General features: G+C 41.6%; 1 protein-coding gene across 5 annotated transcripts in view; it reads right to left on the minus strand.

The window, feature by feature from the left end:
* OPCML (opioid binding protein/cell adhesion molecule like) overlaps positions 1 to 23,348 on the minus strand; it is a 1,180,847-nt gene that overhangs the window by 118,847 nt on the left and 1,038,652 nt on the right. The gene's annotated exons all lie outside the window — the stretch shown is intronic.

A 23,348-nucleotide genomic window follows, 5' to 3' on the forward strand; every position in this document is an offset into this window, starting at 1 on the left:
CCTTGGCGATAGCAGGAGGCAGATGTGGGAACACTGGTGGGAAGCAGAGGACCTGAGAGAGGGTGTGACTGTTGATTAAAAGGTGAAATCAAAAATATTCACAAAGCCTTCCAAGAGCTCCTGTTTATCCCATGTTTATTGTGTTTAGTGGAATCAGTGGCGTAAGCTGATAACCATGAGGGACCACTGTCCTCAGCCTCAAGCCTTCCCCAATACTGCACTCAAAATGCTGATAAGGCTGAGTTAGTTACTATTTTCCGAGCATTGCAGACCCTTTTAAAATCTTTGACCTTGAACAGGTTGTTCCATCCTGGAATTATTTTGTTTCTCACTTATTTTAACCTGAAAATCCCTCACCATCCCTTAAAACACATCCTTTAAAACTCAGTGTAATTCTCTGACTCTCTTGATAGAGTTAGAAAATCCTGGATCCAACCAGCAATGCATGTGTGTCCTTACTGCTACTGCAACCATGAGATTGTACTCCAAATTGTATTTTTTAAGTGGCATCATAGCCTAGTGGTTAGGAGCAGGGTTCTGGATTCAGATAGACCAATGTTTCAATCAGCTTAATTCTTCACCTGCTACGTACCGTTAGCAAGGTGACCTGTTAGCAAGGTGACCTGCCTTTGTCCCTTTGAGCTTTATTTTTCTCACTCATGAAATATGGATGCTAGTAGTAGCTAAACTCACAACACAGTGAGTTTAGGTGAAATAATGGCTTAGCAGAGTGACTGATATAAAGTAAGCACTCAATAAATGTTAGCTCCTAAGATGACGATGACGGTGATCATGATGATGTCAGGAAAAACACATTTCACAAACAACAGTTTTCCTTTCATGAGCCAGGACCATGCCCATGTACCCATAGCACTACAAAGCCTAAAATGACATCTGGTCTTACTCTCTCACCTCCAGGCCTTGATTCTCTTCAACTCAAAGGTCAGTATTAGAAAACGCCTAGATTCCTTCTCACCTCTTATTTATCACCACCACTGTCCTGGTTGTTTCTCACCAATTTTCACAGAGATAATTGCAGTAGCCTCCCACCAGGAACCTTCCACCTGACCTCTTTCCATTTTGGGGTCCCACCAATCTATTCCCTACACAGAGCCAGAGCAATTTTTCCAAGTAATCATGGAATCAAACTGCTCTCCTCCTTACTCCTTTACCCCAGAATGGCCTATCACGTTTAACAAACAAACCCTTCTGCATGACCTGAGCTCTCTGGAGTCGAACCCCCAAACCCACCAACAAACCTCATCTCAGGCCCCGTTTCCTCTAACAAAGCACATGGCACACACTGGCCCCTTATCTTCTCCTGAATGTTCTAAAAGCATCAGCCCTCCCATAACTTTTCTTTTCCTTGACTGTCTTTTCTTGATTCCCTACCAACAGATATGACTCATCTTTCAAAGGGTACCCCAACATCCTCTCTCCTCTGCCATTTGCCCTAATCTCTCCCCACATCCTGAAAGCAGAAGCAGTCATCTCTTCTGCTGCATTTTGTTTAGACCTGTCCCAGGGAGGGCTTTGAACATGCTCTATGTATGGCAGTTTATTGTCTTCTGACCGTCTCTGCACCTAGAGAATGAAGAGCTGGAGGGCAAGTGTGGAATCAGACACATCTCTACTCCTCAGTGTAAATCACAGAGTCTAACAACGGTACATGCTTAATTTCTCTTTGAAAGAAAGATCCAAAACAGATTGAAAAGAAATCCCAAAACTAAGGGAGATAAAGCTTTGAATGGAAGATTTTAGATACTCAAACCTTTCTTTCCAATTTTCTTTCAGATCCTCAAATAAAAGGAAGATAACACAGAGTGTTATCCTCTCCTGCAGACATGCTGATTTATTTGTACTGCCAATTTAATTGTGAATTATTAATTACCAAACAGGTACAGTGCAAGTCAATTCCAAACAAACCTGAGCTGAGCTGATGGCAAAGGAGAATTATGGCAAATGCTGAATTCGTTGACTTTGCAGCTTGGAGTTTTATGCTGCTGAGACCTTACAGGTAAGTCTTTTCAAGGAGAAGCCATGAGTAACAAGTAGAACATTTGAGCTCTTAATCTACATTAGCAAATAAATAAAAATTGCCTATCTTACAAATCTGCCATATTTGGGATTATTTCTGCATTAGGATTTGGCCTGAAATTTCAGTGCACGTATTTTACCCAAATACATGCTGGGGAAAAAGAGTGTACATTTTAGCTACACTGCATTCTCATGAGAAAATGTTCTATCTGTTTTTTTTTTTTTTTTTTTTCCTATATTTTCTAGCTTGTTAAAAAATAGTTCTGGGCTTAGAAATGTCAATACTTTTTTCACTTCTGTAAAGCAACAACTCGAGTGCAACTTCCAAAATATTCTCAAAATAACGTCTGCTTCAGCTGGAACTGTTAGGTCATCTGAAGTTTTTTGTCTTAATTTTTTTTTCAGACCCTAAAGCCTCCCTAATAGTAAGTTACACACAGCTGGGGAAAGCACATTCACTGAATGGAGGCAGCTATGATGCCTCAGGATAGAACTCAGCACAGCCACCAACTCAGAACTGGTCTTTCCACAGACATCGTACCTCATCCGATAGTGTGAAGGATGCTGGATTAAGAGATATGTAAAACTCCATGGATGCTTAGCATGTCATCCTCATTGTTCAGGTGCTCAGTCTATGTTACCCATGAGGAAAGAGCTTCCTGAAGCAGGATCGCAAAGGCTAACCGAGACGTTCCTGCTAAGCCCAGGGAGTGTTGTGTGCCATCCTCTGTAGCTCCGTCATGTTCTCTGTCATTGTTTCCAAGGAGGAAAGGTAAGTACAGTTGTAGGGTGTGGATTGCTGACAGAAAAGGAAGTGCGGAGGATGAACTGGCAGAAAGGAAGTTCTTTTTCCTCTGAATTACAATATCCTTAGAAACTAACATTAATAAGCAACTTTGTTGTTTTCAAATTCCTTGTTTATTGAGATAAACAAGCTCCTTACAGATGGTGAGATAAATCAAATAAATATTCTCACCATTAAGAAACTGAGGCATGAGGAGATAAATGGATCAAAATTATAGGGTCAGTAAACAAGAGTTCCTCTCACTGTATTATGATTCCTCTTTGTTTATTGTTGACCAGTTCCCCAAACAATATTTCCATCCACAAGCCTTCACGTGTTTGTGTACTCTGCTTCAAATGTCTTCTCAGAGCATCTTCCCTCACAGCACCTGCCATGATGAACAAAACCATCCCATTCAAGTCAGCGCCCCCTGCACACTGCAGGCCACAACAGGAGGAGCCTGTTTTCACTGTCCTTGTTTCCCCAGGGCCATGCATGCTGCTTGCCAAGGAAGGTATTCAATACTTTTTTTTTTTTTTTTTTTTTTTGAGACGGAGTCTCGCTCTGTTGCCCAGGCTGGAGTGCAGTGGCCGGATCTCAGCTCACTGCAAGCTCCGCCTCCCGGGTTCACGCCATTCTCCTGCCTCAGCCTCCCGAGTAGCTGGGACTACAGGTGCCGCCACCACGCCCGGCTAGTTTTTTGTATTTTAGTAGAGACGGGGTTTCACCGTGTTAGCCAGGATGGTCTTGATCTCCTGACCTCGTGATCCACCTGCCTCAGCTTCCCAAAGTGCTGGGATTACAGGCTTGAGCCACCGCGCCCGGCCGGTATTCAATACTTTTAATGTAAATTCAAATCTGAGTTGAATTCAGCAATATCACTACAACTCTACCCTTGTTTCCATGATGATTTTGTGAAGAAAGGAACACTTGGGGATAGCTTTTAAATGCTTCTCCATATTTTGGCAGGTGATCTTTGTTTAATTTTTAGACGAGTATCTGTAGCAAATGAATCTATACATATTGCTACTGCTTGTAAATATACATATAAACATAAAGAAATGAATAATAACCTTACCTGAAATGCCCAAATTACTCAAAGGAAATGCTAGGACCCACAGAGTTTAACTAAAGGATAATAAATAGTACATGTGTCATCTGTGCAGACACTGTTGAGCCTCCCCTGCTGGTGCCATAGGTATCTGCTTATCCTTTCACTGATGGTGGTGTTTTACAATAGGGCCTTTGCATAGATTGTGCAGAGGGTTAAATGCAGAACTACAGTAACTTCAAAATGGGGTCATTTTGGATAGATGATAGATGGGTAATAGCTAGGCAGAAGAAAGACCAATATAGACAGAAATATAGAGAGACAGATGATATATTGACAGAAGTTGGGTAAGTATGTAGGTAGACAGAAAGAGACAGATGATAGATAGATAGATAGATAGATAGATAGATAGATAGATAAATAGATAGATAGATAGATGGACAGATAGATAAACAGATAGATGACAGATAGACGGAGATAGAAATTCCATAGTTATCTTTTAAATATCTTGCTTCTGCCTAAAACGTCCCACATGTGCCCCCTGATAAAGATGGAAGGCCTAAAACTTCTTAACAGGATTTACAAAACCATTTGTTTTGCAGTCTGTCCAAAACATAACTTCTAGGTCCTTCTCTAAAGCCTGTCTCCAGAGCTCCATCACCCTCTCAACTTTGTACCTTTATACAAACAATTCCCTCTGCTTGGAGAACCCATTCCCACACCTATGCCATCTGATCCACCCACTCTCCAGTTCTTAACTCACATTCAGAGCTTATTTGTGATGCCTGAGTCACCCTTTCTCTCCCCAAGACATTCTTGTTTATGCCTTTATCATACCATTTATCTTTGCAACTGAGCTATGGGGACAGGATCTGTGCTAGGTACCCTCGTATTCCTATTATACACACAATGACTGACATGCAGTAACATCTTCTTTATCCCTATAAAAACATAATATATGAGTGCATGGGTTTCTAAATTCAGTATCTGATAATGTGTCAAGTGTTTCCCATCCTAGAGACTGACACTTGCTCTATCCTCTCCCTGAAATCCTCACCATCCTATTCTTCACGTGTGTAACTTTTTTTCTGCGCTTAGTTTTAATGTCACTTCCTTGGAGAAGTCTTTGCTAAGGATCCCAATCCCCTGCCCCCAATATCTAATTCATGTCCTCTTGTTACACTCTCTCCTCAACCTCTACATTTTCTTGTATAATACATACAAAGTTTTGTGCTTTTATATCCATGTATATGACTATTTGTTTAACATCTCTCTGGCCCACTAAACTATCTACTTTATAAACCACTACACTCCCAGTAATTAGAACTATGCTTGCCACACAATATTTAATAGATGCTTAATAAAAACTTGCTACATAAATGACTACTCTGTATACTGTTTTATTCAAATGATTGTGTACTTGTGAGAGAGAACACTTGAGCTGGAAAAGGCTTTCCCAAAGATGAAACATGTCTTTCTGTAAAGTTAGTTGGGATTGAAATGTGGGATTTTGCACATATCAGCCCTACCCTGCATAAAGTTGATATGATGTGGGGGAAACGGCAGTGGGAGGCCAGGGCATATGCCTCTGGTTCTGAAGTCCAATAGACCTGCTTGGCATTGGACAACTCTTATTTCCTGAGCCTAAGCCCACGGCTCCTCATCTGTACAATGGGGATGAAAACCTTGTCTCTTCAGGTTGTTGCAAGAACTAAATATAAATGTATTGAACACAGGAGCACACTGCCTGGAAATAAGGAAGTATCTGGTAAATGTTAGCTGTTGTTAGCCTTTGTATCCACTCATCACTGATATTGTTCACGCCATTTAGAATCAGAGGAATGGCTTAATCTCTGCCTAATTGCTCATTTTCTAAATCTTAGTTTCCAACTTTAAGTTGGGACTTATAACTAAATGAAGCTTACCTTGGAGATACACACACACACACACATATATATTTAAATACATTGTATGATATGTTATATATAATAATATAGTATAATAGATTGTATACTATATTTAATAATATAGTATAACATTGCTATATATTTCACATGTACATAGAGTATATGTAGGGTATATATGTGCATAAACACTCTAGCTATCAGAGTAAAACGTGCATATTCAATGACTAACCATCAATTTCCTCCTCTTAAACTGAGCTATTGGCCCTAAGCAAACGCATATGGCAAATCTCACATGTGTATGAAGAAATTGCTTGGCTTTTAAAATATTATCTTTTAAGGGGTGTCTGTTTCTAGAAGGAACAGGGTACAGGACCTCAGCACCATGTCCTGCTCAGCCAGGACCCAGACCTCATCTCAGCTGAGAGGCAGAAGCAAAGTGGGCCTGGGACCAGATGCACAGGTGTCTGCTGCTGCTCCCTACCTCAGCCTTGCCCACACCCTTAGCAATGCAATAAGTAATGATACCTCATATGTGATGGGTATTTGGGGCTTTACTATCTAATTTGGTCTTGACAACAGCTTGGAGGTAGACAGGACAAGATACAGGAACTGAAGTGTGTCCATAAGGCAGGATGCTGGGACACAGTCTTCACCCTCAGGGCCAGACCCACTGAGAGGGGTTCAGGTCACCAGGACAGCACTGGCCTTGGGGTCACATAGCTTCAGACTCTGGTTGTGGCCTTACTTCAACTGGATGCCTGAGTGCAGGTGAGTTGTGAATCTTGCCAGTTTCCTCTCCCAGGAGGAGTGCTCATGACACCTGCTTATGGATGGGGTGAAGGTATGGGTAAAACTCTAAGCTCAATCCTTGGCCAAAAGCAGGTGCGTATTGAAGGCTGCTTCCTCATTCTGTCCACACTGTCAAGAATTCCCACATTGTCAAGAACTCTCTGGGAATTTTTTAAAATTGCAGATTATTAGATCTGAATCAGAACAGGGAGTAACAGTGTCAGAAAGTCCTCACTGTGAATTTGGCATGCAGCCAAGATTAGGAGTCATTGCTACACCGCTGCAAGGGGCATCCGTTCTGTCTGGTCCCCTCCCAGTCACCCAGAGCTGCCCAGCTTCCATGACATCCCTCAGTCTCCTGTCCTTCCAGGGCCTGCTGCCCATTACAGATGGCTCCACAAGGTAACTGCAAAGGCAGCCTTTCCCTCCATCTCAACTCTGCCCTGTCTCTGTCCAGTCACAATAATTAGTTGTCTAGTCTTAATTGTTTTATTTAAGACTGTATGTCAGAGTTAGAAAAAGAAATCTTGGGATTTGGAGTCATAGGGGCTAAGGTTTGAATACAATTTTTTCCCAAATATTTTCTATGTGATTTTTTTAAAAAATTACCTAAGCCATTAAGTTTCAGCTTCCTCTACTGTGAAATGGGCATGAAAATATTTGCATCACAGAGATATGGAGATTAGATTAGTGATAATTATTTCAAAATGGCTTAAATAGCTATTATTATTGTTTTTACTTCATTGCTGTTATTATTATCAGGGAATAACAAAATATTAAAAGACCATGTAAAAGCTAATATAAATGTGAAATACTTTTCATTACCATTTTAAACACTCAAGGCTAATTTATAAAATAATACAGAAAAGACTTTTAAAGATCTAATGTTTTATCCTTATGGGGTTACCTTTTTGCATTTTAATAGAAATGTTTATTTCTGAAACCAGAGTCAAATTGGGAATTATGGCATTTATCTGGGCTAGGTTGTGTGATATTCTGTATCCTCAAATCGTATACTATTTTGCAAAAAGCACTGCATGAAGTGTAAGAAGGAGCAGATTCTGAACATTTTCCTTCTGTAGCTCTGTGACCTTTTGCTAATCATTTAATGTATCTGGCTAGAGCTGTATGTGCACTTGTGTGCTTGCATGTTTGTGTGTGTGCATTGTTGTTAATTTGTTTTGGTTAGTTTTAGAATGGAGGCATTGGATTGCAAATCCCCAGGTCTGCTCTGGTCTAAAACCCTGGGAGCTGATGATCTTTCAGGAACAAGTTGGGTCTATCAGTGAGCTCCTCCTGGGAACAGAGTAATACCACCACCAGCAGCAACAACAAAATCGTTTATGTTTATTTCTTGAAGCCTAGCATCAAGTGCTGTTATACACATTGCTTTCTTTAATTCCCAACACATTCTTAGGAAATATGCACCATTAAAAATCAGTATAAGGATAGGCATATACATCAATGGAATAGAATGGAGAATCCAAAAATATATCCACATTTTATGGTCAGTTCATTTCCAACAAGGTGCCAAGTCAATTCAATGAGGAATGAATAGTGTTTTCAATGAATGGTACTGAGACCAATGGCTATCCCCTTGCAAGAGAGTGAAGTTAGACCCCTACTTCATACCATATACAAAAATCAACTCAAAACATTAATAGATCAAAGACCTAAATGTAAGGGCTAAAACTTAGAAGAAAACACAAGAAAAACTATGTAGCCTTTGATTAGGTGATGAATTCTTAGATATACCACAAGAAGCACAAGCAACAGCAGAAAACATAGATAAACTGGACTTCATTAAAATTAAAAGTGTTTGTGCTTCAAAAAGACACCGTCAAGCAAGTGAAAAGAAAATCCACAAAATAAGAGAAAGTACTTGAAAATCATATATCTAACAAGGGACTACTGTCAAAATAAGTAAAAGCAATAACATGTCAAATAATCCAATTAAAAAATGAACAAAGGAGTTGCATAAATAATTCTCCAAAGAAGATATACTAATGGCCAATATGCACATGAGAAGATGTTTAGCACCATTATTTACCAGAAAAAAATGTATATGAAAACCACTATGAGATATCACTTCACATCCACTATGATGACTTTAATCAAAAAGAGGGACAATAAGAAGCTGTGGCAAGGATGTGGAGAATTAGTAGACTAATACAGTTGGTGGGAATGTAAAACAGTGCAGCCACCTTGGAGGACAGTCTGTAAGTTCTTCAAAAGGCTAAATATAAGCTATCATATGGGTTAGCAATTCTACTCTAGCTATATACCTATGAGAAACGAAGGCATATATCCACACAACAGCTCATGCATTAGTCCTAACAGACAAAATTTTAAAACAAGTCAAATATCTATCAAGAGATGAATGGATAAACAAAATGTGATATACCTATACAATGGAATATTATATAACTATACAAAGAAACAAAGTACTGATACGTGACCCAACGTGAATGAACCACGTAAATATTAAGTGAAAGAAGCCAAACACAAAAGACCACATACTGTCTGATTCCATTCACGTAGAATATCCAGAATAGTAAAATCCATAAAGATAAAAAATGCATTGGTGGTTGCCAGGAGCTAGGGAGAGAGACAAATGAGAAGTGACTGTTGATGGAGGTGGAGCTTCCTATTGGAATTATAAAGATATTCTAGAATTAGATGGTGGTGACTAGTGTACAACCTGTGCATATTCTAAAAGCTCTGAACTGTTCTCTTAATAAAGGACTAATTTTATAGTATGTGAATTGTATCTTCATAAAAGTTTTATAAAAACATCAATCATGGCCAATCATCTCTTATGAGGTCTTGTACTACAAGGAGAGACGACAACTCAACACACACGAGTTCTCAGAAAATATTCTTTTCATTTATTGATAATTCTTTGAATAATACTGCATAATGTCTGCGTAACTCCCCATTTCTCATTACTTGACCACTGTTTCCCCTTCTCTTTCCAAGACAACTCACACAGTCCTAGTCACATCAGCCCATTTGGCAATGCTCCAAATACCTCATGTTAATTCATGAATCCACACTTTTGCATGTGCTGTTCCTTCTGCCCATAAGCCATCTTCCCCATCCATCCATATGCTCAACTCTTACTCATACTTGAAAACTGGTATTGAGATAGAATACCTTCTCTCCATCAGTCCCCACATTCTACAGATAAATGTATGTCTGTGTTCCATGACAAACTATGTGTAATGATGTAATATATTCATTGAAAACATTTTTTGAGTTCCCAGTATGAACTAGGCATTGCATTGGAGGTAGAATGACAAATAGACAAGGTCCTTTTCTCATATAAATTATGGAGCTTAGTGTATACAGGAGAACACTGACGCTGGTAAGTCATCATGAGAATCTAAGTGTGATTTCACTCTGGCTATGCTATGAAGTGGTTCAAAGCTCTATGATAGCCCATACTAGGGACTTTTTACTGGTTGGTGAGTTTGGTGAAGGGTTTGTTGTGGGCAGAGCTGGGCAGATGGATCAGCCTGTGCAAAGGATCCACAAAACAGAGAGCACGATGAGCTTCAGTGACTGTGGATGAAGTGAACATAGTGAATCTCAGAAACTGAGGCTGAAAGAGCAGGTAGACCCTGGAATTTACAGATTCTTTGAATAAACACTAAGATTTTCAATCTTTTGTAACAGCAGTTGAGTGATACATTAAAATATTTAAAGACGTGATGCTGCTGCTGCTGATTATTATTATTATGATGAAAATCATGGTACTGATGATAAAGGTGGTGATGAAGATAGTTGTCCAAAAGTGAAATGGTAGAAGGTTAGACAAGTGCAGTAGTAGGAGAGATGAGCCAAAAGGGAGAGATTTGAGTGACATTTGGGAGTAAAATAAACAGAGCTTGGTTAATGGCAGGATATGTGGTTAGTGTCACAGCACTTTTCACACTGCTCTATTGTTTTCTATGTCTATCTCACTCACTCGACTGGGGATCCTTATAATTAAGGACTGTCATTTGTTCATCTCAGTATTCCAGGTGCCTCTCAGCACAATGCCTGGTATCTGGTAGGTGCTCAATCAATGTGTGCTAAATGTAACTGCTAATGCCAGGAGATTTTCAGAAAAATACAACCTCTTAGGATCCAGGGGGGCAGCCAGCAAATTGGAACTAGGTTAATTGCATGAAGTCACATCCTATTCTTTGAGGCAGGGCCAGATCCACGTTATTTGGTCTTATATACTCTGAGTGTGAGTCAGACTCCCGCCATGTTCTGGTGTGATATGGTTTTATTTTGTGCTGCAGAATAGACCCACTCCATTCTGATTGCTTTTCTCCTCTTGGCTCTATTTTGATGAGAGAAATGATAGGGAATGAGAACAAATGGTTCTGAATAACACATACATGAATACATGCCAGGGACTGGGTGACATCACAAACCTCTGAGGCTCTGCTAAGTTCATTTGTGACGGTTGTCTCCACAGTGTCTCTTACAGAAGTTATTTATAGACTCAGACACACACTTCCTATTTTTAATTTGCACAATTCAGACAAGTGACCATGATCAGAGGAACTGAATACAGCAAAAGAGTCTTTCTTGTTGAGTTCTCTTCTTTCTGGGGCATGGAGGTGTCCTCCCTCTGGGAGGCTCCTTTTGTTCCCTTCCCCCCCCGACTTGTAGGCTCCCTGGAGAGTTCTTCTGGCCACACACACACTTAGGATCACAGGGTTTAATTTACATCATAGATTTTTCAAGTCAAAATAGACGTTAGGGATGCCACTCGCTCTAACTTCCCATTTTGCCCATGAGGAAGTACTTTGGTTCCAGTCCCAGTTCTGTCAAGCATTTGCTGTGAGGTGGTGGCCAAGCCCATGACCTCTGTCAACCCAGGTCTCTCTCTCGCAGGAAGGCCCCTGAGTATTTCCGGCCTCCCTGGATCAAGTTTCAGACCTCTTTCCTTCACTACCCTCTTCTTTAACATGGTCATGGGAGTCTCTTGTTACTATAACCCGAGCTCCCTCCCTCTTATTCACAGTGTGACCTTGAGCAAGTTGTGTGACTTCTCTAATCTCAGTTTCTCAAACTGCAGAACAGCATAGTGATCATAGGTAACTTATAGGGTCACTGTGAGGAATAAATGGTAAATGAATATAAAAGGGTTTTGTCACAGTGCCTGGCACATAGTAAATGACAATGTTATGGGCTCTTTGTTCTACATCCAGATTTTTTTGCCAGCAACTCTCATTTATCGAGAACTTAATAAGTGTCAAGTGGCGCTGTGCAAAGTTTGCTGCACATCACTTATTTCATCTTATGAAAACCCAACATGGCAGTTTTACTACTACTTTACCTATTAAGGATTAGGTAATAGACGCAGAGAGGGGTTAAATAACTTGCTAAATGTCACACAGCCTGGAAAAGGAGAGGCTAAGATGTGTCTCCCGTTGACTGACTGCAGAACCCAAGGTCTCAGCTACAGCCAGGCTACAGCTTGAGGTGATCCAATGTGCCTGGCTTCAAAGGCCAGGGTCTCTCCACTCTTGCTGGCAGGGCTTTTAGTTTGGACACAATGAGATGGATAAAAGGGAAGTCTTGCAAGGTTTGGAACAGAAGTGGCCCCCACTTCGATGATCTGAAAAGTAGGTCATAGGAAAAGCACCTGCTGCACTGAGTAGGGAGAAAACCAAATGAGACAAAGCAGGGGAAGTCCAGCATCTTCTCACTCTCCGCTTTAATTCCTGGTGGACCTGTCATTTAGTGATCCTCGGTTACAGATGATCAGTGAGGAGTGTGGACAGGGGCATTCCTGGCCCAGACCAACCAGCCTGTATTCCTCAGTTTCTCGCCAACAGTGCTTGATGCCTCCAGTCTTCTGCCTCGGTCCTGTCACATTTTAAGCTACTCTCGGCTAGGGAAGGTAGATGTGGAACGATGCCTGGGCTGAGAATTAGGCCAGATGTGTCCACACCTAGGATTTCATGCCCCTCCTGGTCTCCATCAGCTCCTAGCCTTCCTGATTTTGTCACTGTCCAGCAGATCTGTCTGCCATTGCTTTCTGAAATGACTTTTGTGTGTCCATCTTGTCCCCCATCCTAAATTTTTGAGGGGAAATGTGGTTTCTTCCCTGACCCTTTTTCTAAGTTTATTCTAGAACCCTGCATAGGACCCAGTCTCCATCTGGGTCTGGAGCACAGCTTCTGCAAGCCACATCAGCAGGACAGATTCACCCAACCTCTCTGAGCCTCGCTAGCTTGCTCCATATTGCACCCTGGCACCTGGCGACATGGGAGTATTGACAGACTCCTGCCCACACCCCGAGGTTTCCAATGATGAATGGGCTGCAGGTCTCTGTTGTGTTTTGCTCACCTGAGTAGCAATGTTGGGGGCCAGGGGCTGTCTCAACAGAGTTGGCTGCCCCTTGGGATGCAGCCTCACCTTCAGGCCATCTATCTGGAATCAGCCTAGGTACACTTCCTAGTAAATTTCCTGCCTGTGACTGAACACCCACCCCTCTTCTCTTCTCCCACCTGCTTTGTGCTGCCAAGATTAGATCACTGTGCCTCACCCCTGCATCCAAGTTGTGGTCATTGTGTGTTCAAGTCTACGACAGAATTGAAGAAGAAAATTATCTGGGAACAGATACAGAAACTCTTTATCTTGGGAGGAAGATGGGATTTGGAAAATGTTTAAGAAATGGGCACTTGTCCATCATCTTGTCTACTGTAGGAAGAGAAGGGAAAGGGTCTGAGCTCAGGGATCATTCTTCCATTGGGTAATTTTATTAAAATAAACAGTATTTGGTGGCATGCGGATGATAGAGCTATCTTCAAAAGGTTCTAGCTGTGAATAAATGACATGATAAAAGTAAATATAATTTTTAAACTATAAAATGGTATAGAGCCAGGAGCGGTGGCTCACACCTGTAATCCCAACACTTTCAGAGGCTACGGTGGAAGGTTTGCTTGAGACCAGGAATTTTAGACCAGCCTGGGCAATACAGCAAGTCCCTGTCTCTTTAAAATGCACACATACACACAGCCAGGCATGGTGGCATGCGCTTATAGTCCTGACTACTCGGGAGGCTGAGGTGGGAGGACTGCTTGAGCCCAAGAGTTCAAGGCTATGGTTAGGTGTGATTGTGGCACTGGGAGTACAGTGTCTCCAAGTGTCTCTAAAAAAGAAAAAGATTTAAATAAAAACAAAAACAAAAAATCGTATAGAATAGACCCATAATTTAGTATTTCCAGTAAAAAAAATGAACAACTACATTTTGAGTTCTCAGGGTTTCCACTGGTTCTAAACATAATGAGGTCTTTTTTTTTTTTTTTTTGAGATGGAGTCTCGCTCTGTCACCCAGGTTGGAGTGCAGCGGCGCAGTCTGGGCTCACTGCAAGCTCCACCTCCTGGGTTCACGCCATTGTCCTGCCTCAGCCTCCCCAGTAGCTGGGACTACAGGTGCCCGGCACCACGCCTGGCTAATTTTTTTGTGTTTTTAGTAGAGACAGGGTTTCACCGTGTTAGCCAGGGTGGTCTTGATCTCCTGACCTCGTGATCCACCTGCCTCAGCCTCCCAGAGTGCTGGGATTACAGGCGTGAGCCACCGCGCCCGGCCCACAATGAGTTTTGACTCTGTTCTCTGTAGACCAGGGCTTGAGTGTAGCATACACAGTAATAGTTCTTTATAATATAGAAAGTACAACACATAAGCCAAGTTTGGCCATACATACCCCCATGTTTTTTCCCCACTCACCATCATGCTGGATCCACACAAAACATTACTTATTATTCTTGAATTTCTAAGAATGAGGAATTCAGTCAGCAATTAGCTTCCCAAATAATTATTATATAAGCCTTTTTTTCAAATTTTTAAAACCTTCCTCAATTCCAACAAACCTGGAGAGTACGGAAATGCGGATTATATCCACATTTTCTCACTCTTGAAAAAGGCAGGGGGGTCTGTGACTGAATATCGCTGATAAAAACATGATAACTGAGTCTCATTACAGCCAAAGACAAGTCTCATATTTTAGCATTTTTATTAAAGCTTTTTAAATTACTGAGTGTCTGGTATATTCAATACTGGCCTAAGTGATTTATATTAGTCTATCCCTAGATACTCCATCTAATAAATAACTTGGCAATCTCCTAACCCATAAATATCCCTGGCCCCAGCAAAAAGCAATTAAAGCACGTTAAAAAAAATGGCTTCCCAGTACTCCAGACCATAACGTGACTGGATGCTTCCAACAGAATAATTCACACCATTTACTGAGGAGGGGTCAGATCTCCTTACTCACCACCTGCCCACCAGGAACTGAGGTTCCCATTCCCTTGAAAGGTGAGACATATACAAAATTATATTTAAAATGTTTAACACGTCACAATGCTGCAGGGATTTTATCAGGGAAATATTATTCCCAGCAACAAGTGTTCTATAATATTTTAGACAGCTTAGGCTGAAATTATTGGGCAAATCTTTTTGGAAAGCAGTTCTGCCAAAAATGTTTAAAACACATTAAATACAGAGGCAGCCGACTAAAAAGTCACTAGAGGCTCCCGTGTCACCAGCCCAGAAAAGATTTCAGGTTAGTAAGGTTCACCGGCATGCCAGGTAAAAAGCCATTGATATTTATGACAGTGGCCTCCAGTTCAGTGCTTTCAGCTACAAAAGAAGGCCACTTTTGCTGAAAAACCTCTTCGCTGGCCTTCCCTGGGCCTCCAGGGTCAGTAAAGGAGGACAAGCTGGGTCATCACTTCCCACTTGTATAAATCAGTATCCTCTGCATTGCACACACCATCCCAGCTCCAGGAAGGTGAGGAAGGAGCCACACACTAACATTTCTCACTGTACTCAGGGAAGCTGATAGGAGCATGGCCTTGAGAAGGAAAGGACTGCCCCATTCCAGTTTTATAGGAATTCTCCAAATCACAATCCCAATGAGCCCATGGCATACTCATCATACATTCCAGAGTCTTGCAGCTTTTAAATCATCTTAATTTGATTCATCTTCAAATACTACTTTTAATTGTTTCATTAAACATTGTCTATTTTTATGTACCTCTCTTTGCAGGTAATTGTCACATATATATGACTGGGGGAGGGGAACAATTGCTTTTGATAATTTCACAGGAGCCAAATACCCACTATGTACTAGTCTTGTAGCTCCAGGATACATCAGGGAGGTATATAGCGGTCATGTCACTACACTTGAACTTGATTATGAAGCTGTGAAGTGGGGAGATTTGGAAAGAATATTTTTTCTTCATTCATTATTATGAGGAAGGAACAATAACTAAGTTTACTTTCATAGCCTGGTATCAGAGTATCTGGGGCACATGCTGACAGGTTGGATGGAGAATATTTATTTTTGCATAGAGAAATATTTTTCTCTTTCTGTGTAAATAGGAGACTTCCTACAACCAGTTACTCAGCCTTCCCCACAATTCTGCAAGCTACATGATATCTTGTTTTCAAAGTATTTAATATCTTTTCAAAAGTTGATACATTAACATGATTCAAACACCAATCTACTTTTAAAAGTATATACAGAAATATTTTACTCCTACCTTTATCATTTCCATCCCTTTATTTCTACAGATTTGTACAACTTTGTATTTTGTTTATCCATCCAATGTGTACTTATGTAAAACAAGCAAATAAGAAAATATAGTATCATCATCCTTCCTAAGACAAAGGTAGCAGAGCATATGTACTGTTGTTCCCATATTTATAGAAATATACCTTATACATTTTTCAGAGCTGTGTAGTATTCCTTGGCATAAATGTATCATAGTTTATCTAACTAGTACCCCATGCACAGAATGTAAGTCGATTTCAATTTTCAACATTTTGCTATTACAATTTCCCACAAGATTTGTAAACTGTGTATTTGGTATAGAAACATAGAATAAGTACTGGCTTAAAATGTAAATGCATCTGTCTGTATTTTGATGATTGCTGATAGATTTTTTTTCACGAGGGTCTTACCATCGTTCCCATCCACTAAAAACCTATGAGATAACCTGTTTTCCCAGAAGTCTTGTCAGAAGCTTATATAACTAAACTTTTAAACGTTCTCCAATTCAATAAGTGAGAAATGGTATTTCTGCATGGTTTTGATTACATCATGTCATCATTGTGAGGGTGATTTCTACTGTCTTCTGTGAACTCTGTGCATGTCTTTTGCCCAGGGACTTCCCAGTGAGAAGTTCCTGGGCTTGCCAGGCTTCCCAACATCCTTTTTAAAAGGGTTTATTTATTTATTTATTTTTATTTTTTAATTTCCATAGGTTTTGGGGGGAACAGGTGGTGTTCAGTTACATGAATAAGTTCTTTAGTGACTTCTGAGATTCTGGTGTACCCATCACCCAAGTAGTATACACTGAACCCCATGTGTCGTCTTTTATCCTTCACCCTTTTCCAGTCCTTTTTCCCCCCGTGTCCCCCAAGTCCATTGTATCATTCTTATGCCTTTGTGTCCTCATAGCTTAGCTCCCACTTATGAGTGAGAATGCATGATCCAATATCCTTTTCAGTAAATCACCTTTCCACATATGTCAATTAAGGTTCATTTACTGTATTGTTTAGAGTTTGGCCTCTGGAGAGAGAGGGCCAGGTCTGTTTCCTGGCTCTACCATTTATTTACCACCTGTGTGACCTTGGAGAGTTTCTTAAGCTATTCGTATGTTATTTTTTTTCCATCTATAACATAGGCATATAATTAGTGCCTACAAAGTAGGATTGTTGTGAGGATTAAATGAGTCAGTACATATAAAGCAGTAAGCACAGTACCAGGGCCGGGTGGCTGGTGGATAGTGCTCAAATATGACTGTTCTCACACACTGACATCGCATATTTCCCCAGGTGCTCTCTGCTCCCTCACAGATGGGACACACCAGGGAAAGGAAAGCCTGTGTGGTCCTACCTTCCACTGCTGTAGACAGAGAACAATCATTTCAAAAGAATCAGCCTAATAATTAGTCTCTGCAAACACATCTGTGGACTGGCACTTCTCATAAACTTGGGTGCAAACGTAAAAGCCACTTTAAAAATATGTCACCAGAGAAAATGTCAAAGGCTCTTGGGACATAGCAAGATGACAAGGGTAAAAACCATGCTTGGCATATACTCAGTGGGGCAGGCAGCAGGCACTCACTTTATTTGAATTAAAATTGATGAAATACCTTCTTCCCTCTTCGGAAAGTGCTGGGAAATTCTACAATTTTTACCGGGGGAGATGCCATAAGTAAAGGCAGAAAAGTGGGGTGAGAAAGCTGACCTTGAAGCATAGGCACTCACTGTTTCTCTAACTATTCATTTGTCTATCCCCAAGACAAAGAGGGTGGGTGAGTCAAGAGTAAATGGCCTGCAGGCATCTTGGAGAAAGGGAAGAGCAGTCCTATGCTGAAAACCCTTGGTAGAGATTTAGGCAAGTTAAAGTAGGAGGAGAAGAAGGTTATGACTAGATTCTTAGAAAGGGCAGAGGCAGGGAGTCTGGGAAAGCGAACAGTCAGGTTCCAAATCCAATAGACAGTAATGTGCTACTTCTAGAGAATGTACAAATCTCACTCTAAGAATACCGGCAAGGCCCACATCAGATTTAGTATCTTTGAAGAAGGTCAGTGTGCTAGCCTACAACCCACTTTCTTGGAAGATTTTTTTTTTCTTTTAATCCTTAAATTAGGTATCTCCTAACTTTTTTGAAGTGGGTAAGTTAAAATCTCCATCAAGGGGGTGGAGGGGAAAAAAGTCTCCATCAAGAATGTTGTCTGCCACTTGCCACCTCTCTGAATGTGACACCATGTTTAGCCTTGAGCACATGTATTACTGGTGACAGTGTCAAGCAGCATGCATTGGCGGAAAGTGAAGGAGGGAGACCCAAAGGAGCTCTCCAACAATGCAAGATTAATTCCCAATGGATTTCACTTCTCCTAAGGGTGTAAAAATGAGAGCTTAGACCTGGTACCTGCTGTGGTCCTTCTCAAGGTGATGAAAACTCTTTATAGTTAGACACTGTACTACAGAGAGTGCCTGAAGCAGAAACAGCATTTGGGAGGGTTCAAAGCAAACAGTTGAGATTCTAAATGGGTTGTGTGTGTCTGTGGAGACTCAGAACGGTTATCTCATCCTTCCCTCTCCTACACTGATCAAGACTTACGAGCCAGCAAGCTTACCTGGGGTAGGCATAGGAGCTTGGTGGGCTGGGTGCAGAGAGTAAAAGGATAATGGGACTAAAAAGACTAGAGGAAAGTAGGCTGTACTGGAAGTAGGGCGGAAAGGAAAGTGGAAATTTCGAAGAATTTGCCCTAGCTTAGAAATGTGTACAGAATTCCTGTTCTCCCTGGCACCTGACCCCCATATCTGCCCCAGCACAAAAGAGAATGGAGATAATGGGGACCCTCCTGGCCCTGGGAGGATGGGCCTAGGGCAGGGGTGTTACTCTTTTCCACCACAGCTCACTTCCATTCATCTGCTCATTTCCCTCTCAATTAAGTGGCATTTAAAAGATAAGACAACAAGCAAATGTTAATACTCTCATATAAAGTAACAACATTATTAGCACAATGACAACAGAGCAGAGCCAGTGAGGAATAAACTCTCTTCTACCCCATTCCCTTAAAATGTTAAAGAGTGAAGAGACAGCAGAGGATCTCCCAGTTTGGGAGAGACACCTAACTCCCAAAAAACAAGTGAACTACTTGAAGGCTAGACTCAAGTTAAATTCAAGCTAAAGCTTATAAGCATCTCTCACGGTGACAGATAGGTGCCTCCTTGACATATCTGTAACCAAGCCACTTTCTCCTTTTCTTTCCTTTTCCTCCCTCCATCTTCAACCCTCTCCTTCATGGAATGGCTAAAGTAACTGGAACACAGACATATTATAAAATATATGTAAATTGTGTACAAAGTGACAATATTATCCTCACTCCCATGAACTTGATCAATAAATGCCACCCAGGATTGTCAGAGGATTGGAACCAGAGTGACTCCATCTTGAAGATGGGCTGGGTAAAATGTGGTGGAGACCTGCTGGGCTGCATTCCCAGGAGGGTAGGCATTCTTAGTCACAGGATGAGATAAGAGGTCCTAAGATGCAGTTCAAAAAGACCCCAGCGATAAAACAGGATGTGGTAAAGAAGCCGGCCAAAACTCACCAAAACCAAGATGGTGATGAAAATGACCTCTGGTCATCCTCACTGCTCATTATACACTCATTATAATGCATTAGCATGCTACAAGACACTCTGGCCAGCGCCTCGGTAATTTACAAATGCTATGGCAATGTCAGGAAGTTACCCTATGTGGTCTAAAAGGGGAAGAAACCCTCAGTTCCAGGAAATCCTCACCACTTTTTAAGAAAACTCACGAATAATCCACCCCTTGTTTAGCGTATAATCAAGAAATAACTATAAGTATATTCAGTCGAGCATCCCATGCTGCTGCTCTGCCAATGGAGTGGTCACTCTTTTATTCTTTTACATTCGTAATACACTTACTTTTGATACAGGAGTTAAGAAGAAATTACTCAGGCAGATAGCAAGGATATGGGAGTCCTTGGGAAGGCTTTTCTTTTTCATGAAAAGCAGCCCCAAATCATTTTCTAACAAAGAGTAGCCTGTAAAGTCGAGCTTCAGACACAGACAAGCAAGCTGGGAGCTTGCAAGAGTGAATGGGGCAGGAACTGGACTACACACGTTCAAGGTGGCGGCTCCATCTTCCCTTCTCTTTGGTCAGCCGCGTGTACTGTAAGAAGCAGACAAGATGGCGCCAATTCACTAGAAAAACTATTTGCATAATAAGGTTAGGGTGTGGTGACCAGCCTTCCCCATGTGCTACGTAAACATCATACATGATGGAGCCAGTCTGTGAGCCCTATGGAAACCAGACCCCACCTCCTCCAACCTGACTATAAAATTTGGCGCATTTGCCATCTGCTGGTCCTTTCTCCTCAGAGACCCCTTTCTCCTAAATGCCTCCTGCGTGTCTGTGTCCTAAATTTTCCTGGTGCTCAATAACGAACCCCATGGTATATACCCCAGACAACATAGCTGCTTCAGTTTCATGTTACTCTGTGTACTTGCCCTGAATTCTTACTGGCATGAGGTCCAAGAACCCTCCCTTGGGGTTTGGATTAGGAGCTCTTTCTAGTAACATGACTGCTGAGATCATATAAACACAAACTCACCTTATACATACAAATGGATCCCAGGGACAATTAAGATCCGAAACTAATGTAATCTGTGACATTAAGGGGGTGAAAATAGTGTATATATTTGTCCCTGCCCAAATCGCATGTTGAATTGTAATCCCCAGTGTTGGAGGTGGGGCCTGGTGGGCGGTGACTGGATCATGGGGGTGGATTTCTCATGAATGGTTTAGCACCATCCCCTCGGTGATGTCCTCATGGTAGTGAGTGAGTTCTCACAAGATCTGGTTGTTCAAAAGTGAGTGACACCTCTCTGTCTCTCTCTTGCTCCTCCTCTGGCCATGTGAAGTGCTCTGGCTTTGCCTTCCACCATGAGTAAAAGCTCTCTGAGATCTCCCCAAAAAGCAAGCAATATCAGTGCCATATTCCCTGTACAGCCTGCAGAACCATCAACCAATTCAACTTCTTTTCTCTATAAATTACCAAGTCTCGGGCATTTCTTTATAGCAACGCAGGAATGGCCTGAGAGGGCATCTCTAATAAAGCCTGCCTCCGTCTGTTAGTAGGGAATCTATCTGGAAGCACAGAGCATGTGTCTGAGAAGAGGAAGGAATGGTTTTCACCCACTACTGCCACAGGAACCCAAGTCCCCAACTCTACACTCCATCTGCCTGGTTTCTATGACTAAAAGAATATTTGTAAACTGGGTGGATTATGCCATAATATGTGCATGCTAGGAAACATTTGAACAGGACCATGATGTCCCCTTTGCCTGAATTCTGCTGCTTTCTAACTAAAATTTATTTTTTGATTTAGACTTTGGATGAGAAGGAGATGGACCAATGGAGGAACTCCTGGGCTATCATGCAGTGAATCTAGCTCATTTACAAATCAGTAAAGCACCACTGAATTTCCATGTCTGTTTCCTGGAAGCGCCTTACCCTGAGCCTTCCAGAGAGATGGACCCTTTCTCAGTCAAGCACAAAATAAAGTTCTGTGTGAGCTACTTTTTCTCTATTGCAATTCCTGTGTCTTGAACTTTCAGAACCAAGGCCACCCCAGCAACATGAGGTCTACCTAAGAAGCTGTCTGTGCCCCGCTGTGGTTGGTCAGCCAGGCCATGTAGGCTAGAATTAGGAAATAAGGTGGAGTTGGAACCACCATTGCAAAATTGTAATTGAGACAGTGAAAGAGATCTAACCTAAGCAACTCCATCTGGCTCCTAACCTCCAAGCTGTCCTTGTTCATGCCTAGGCATAGGCTGAACTAACTTGGGGAGGGGCTTAGTTGATAATTTATAGTTGAAAACAAAGATGATAACAGGCCTTTCCCAGGGCAAATCCCCTTCTTGCCTGGGGACTAGACTGCCTTTGTAGTACTAACAAATTAGCCACAAGATTCGAAATTACGGTTTATGAGTCTTACAGCTGGAGGCTACAAGATTCTGACCCTCCCTAAATTGCTCTTAAGATCAGTGCTTTAGATATTTTGCAGACCCTGCATTTGATGGATCAGCTGGCGCCACCCAGACTGATTAGCTCATCTGATCTTGTGGCCCTTCCACCCAGGAGTGACCCAGCACAAAAAGACAGCACAAAAAGACCCTATGATTTCATCTCTGACCCAACTTATCAGCACTCAACTCACTGGCCTTCTCCCACCCACCAAATTATCCTTAAAAACTCTCATCCCCGAATGCCTGAGGAGACCGATTTGAGTAATAATAAAACTCTGACTTCCTGCACAGCCAGCTCTGTGTGAATTACTCTTTCTCTATTGCAATTCCCCTGTCTTGATAAATTGGCTCTGTCTAGGCAGTGGGCAGGGTGAACCCACTGGGCAGTGACAGAGTGGCAACAAATATCTTTGTCTGTGCTCTCCTCAATTCTGATTTTGATTTGTCAGGGTTTCCATCTGAGTCTGGGTCCCGTTCTCTATGTTGTCAGAGCACTGGTTCGCAAATGTGAGTGAGCATCTCAGTCACCAGAAGAGCTGTAAAAACATGACAAGGCCCTGCCCCAGTTTCTAACTTTAGTAGGTTTTTAGTGGGGCCTAGTTATTTCCATTTCTTTTCTTTCTTTTTTTTTTTTTTTTTATACTTTAAGTTCCAGGGTACATGTGCACAACGTGCAGGTCTGTTACATATGTATACATGTGCCATGTTGGTGTGCTGCACCCATCAACTTGTCATTTACATTAGGTATATCTCCTAATGCCATCCCTCCCACGTTCCCCCTCCCCACAATAGGACCCGGTGTGTGATGTTCCCCTTCCTGTGTCCAAGTGATCTCAAGGATCTAGAACTAGAAATACCATTTGACCCAGCCATCCCATTACTGGGGATATACCCAAAGGATTATAAGTCATACTGCTATAAAGACACATGCACACATATGTTTATTGTGGCACTATTCACAATAGCAAAGACTTGGAACCAACCCAAATGTCCATCAATGATAGACTGGATTAAGAAAATGTGGCACATATACACCATGCAATACTATGCAGCCATAAAAAAGGATGAGTTTGTATCCTTTGTAGGGACATGGATGCAGCTGGAAACCATCATTCTCAGCAAACTGTCACAAGAACAGAAAACCAAACACCACATGTTCTCACTCATAGGTGAGAATTGAACAATGAGA

This window comes from Rhinopithecus bieti, unplaced genomic scaffold (assembly GCF_001698545.2).
Source record: "Rhinopithecus bieti isolate Rb0 unplaced genomic scaffold, ASM169854v2 scaffold_6481, whole genome shotgun sequence".
In the NCBI taxonomy this organism is placed as follows: domain Eukaryota; kingdom Metazoa; phylum Chordata; class Mammalia; order Primates; family Cercopithecidae; genus Rhinopithecus; species Rhinopithecus bieti.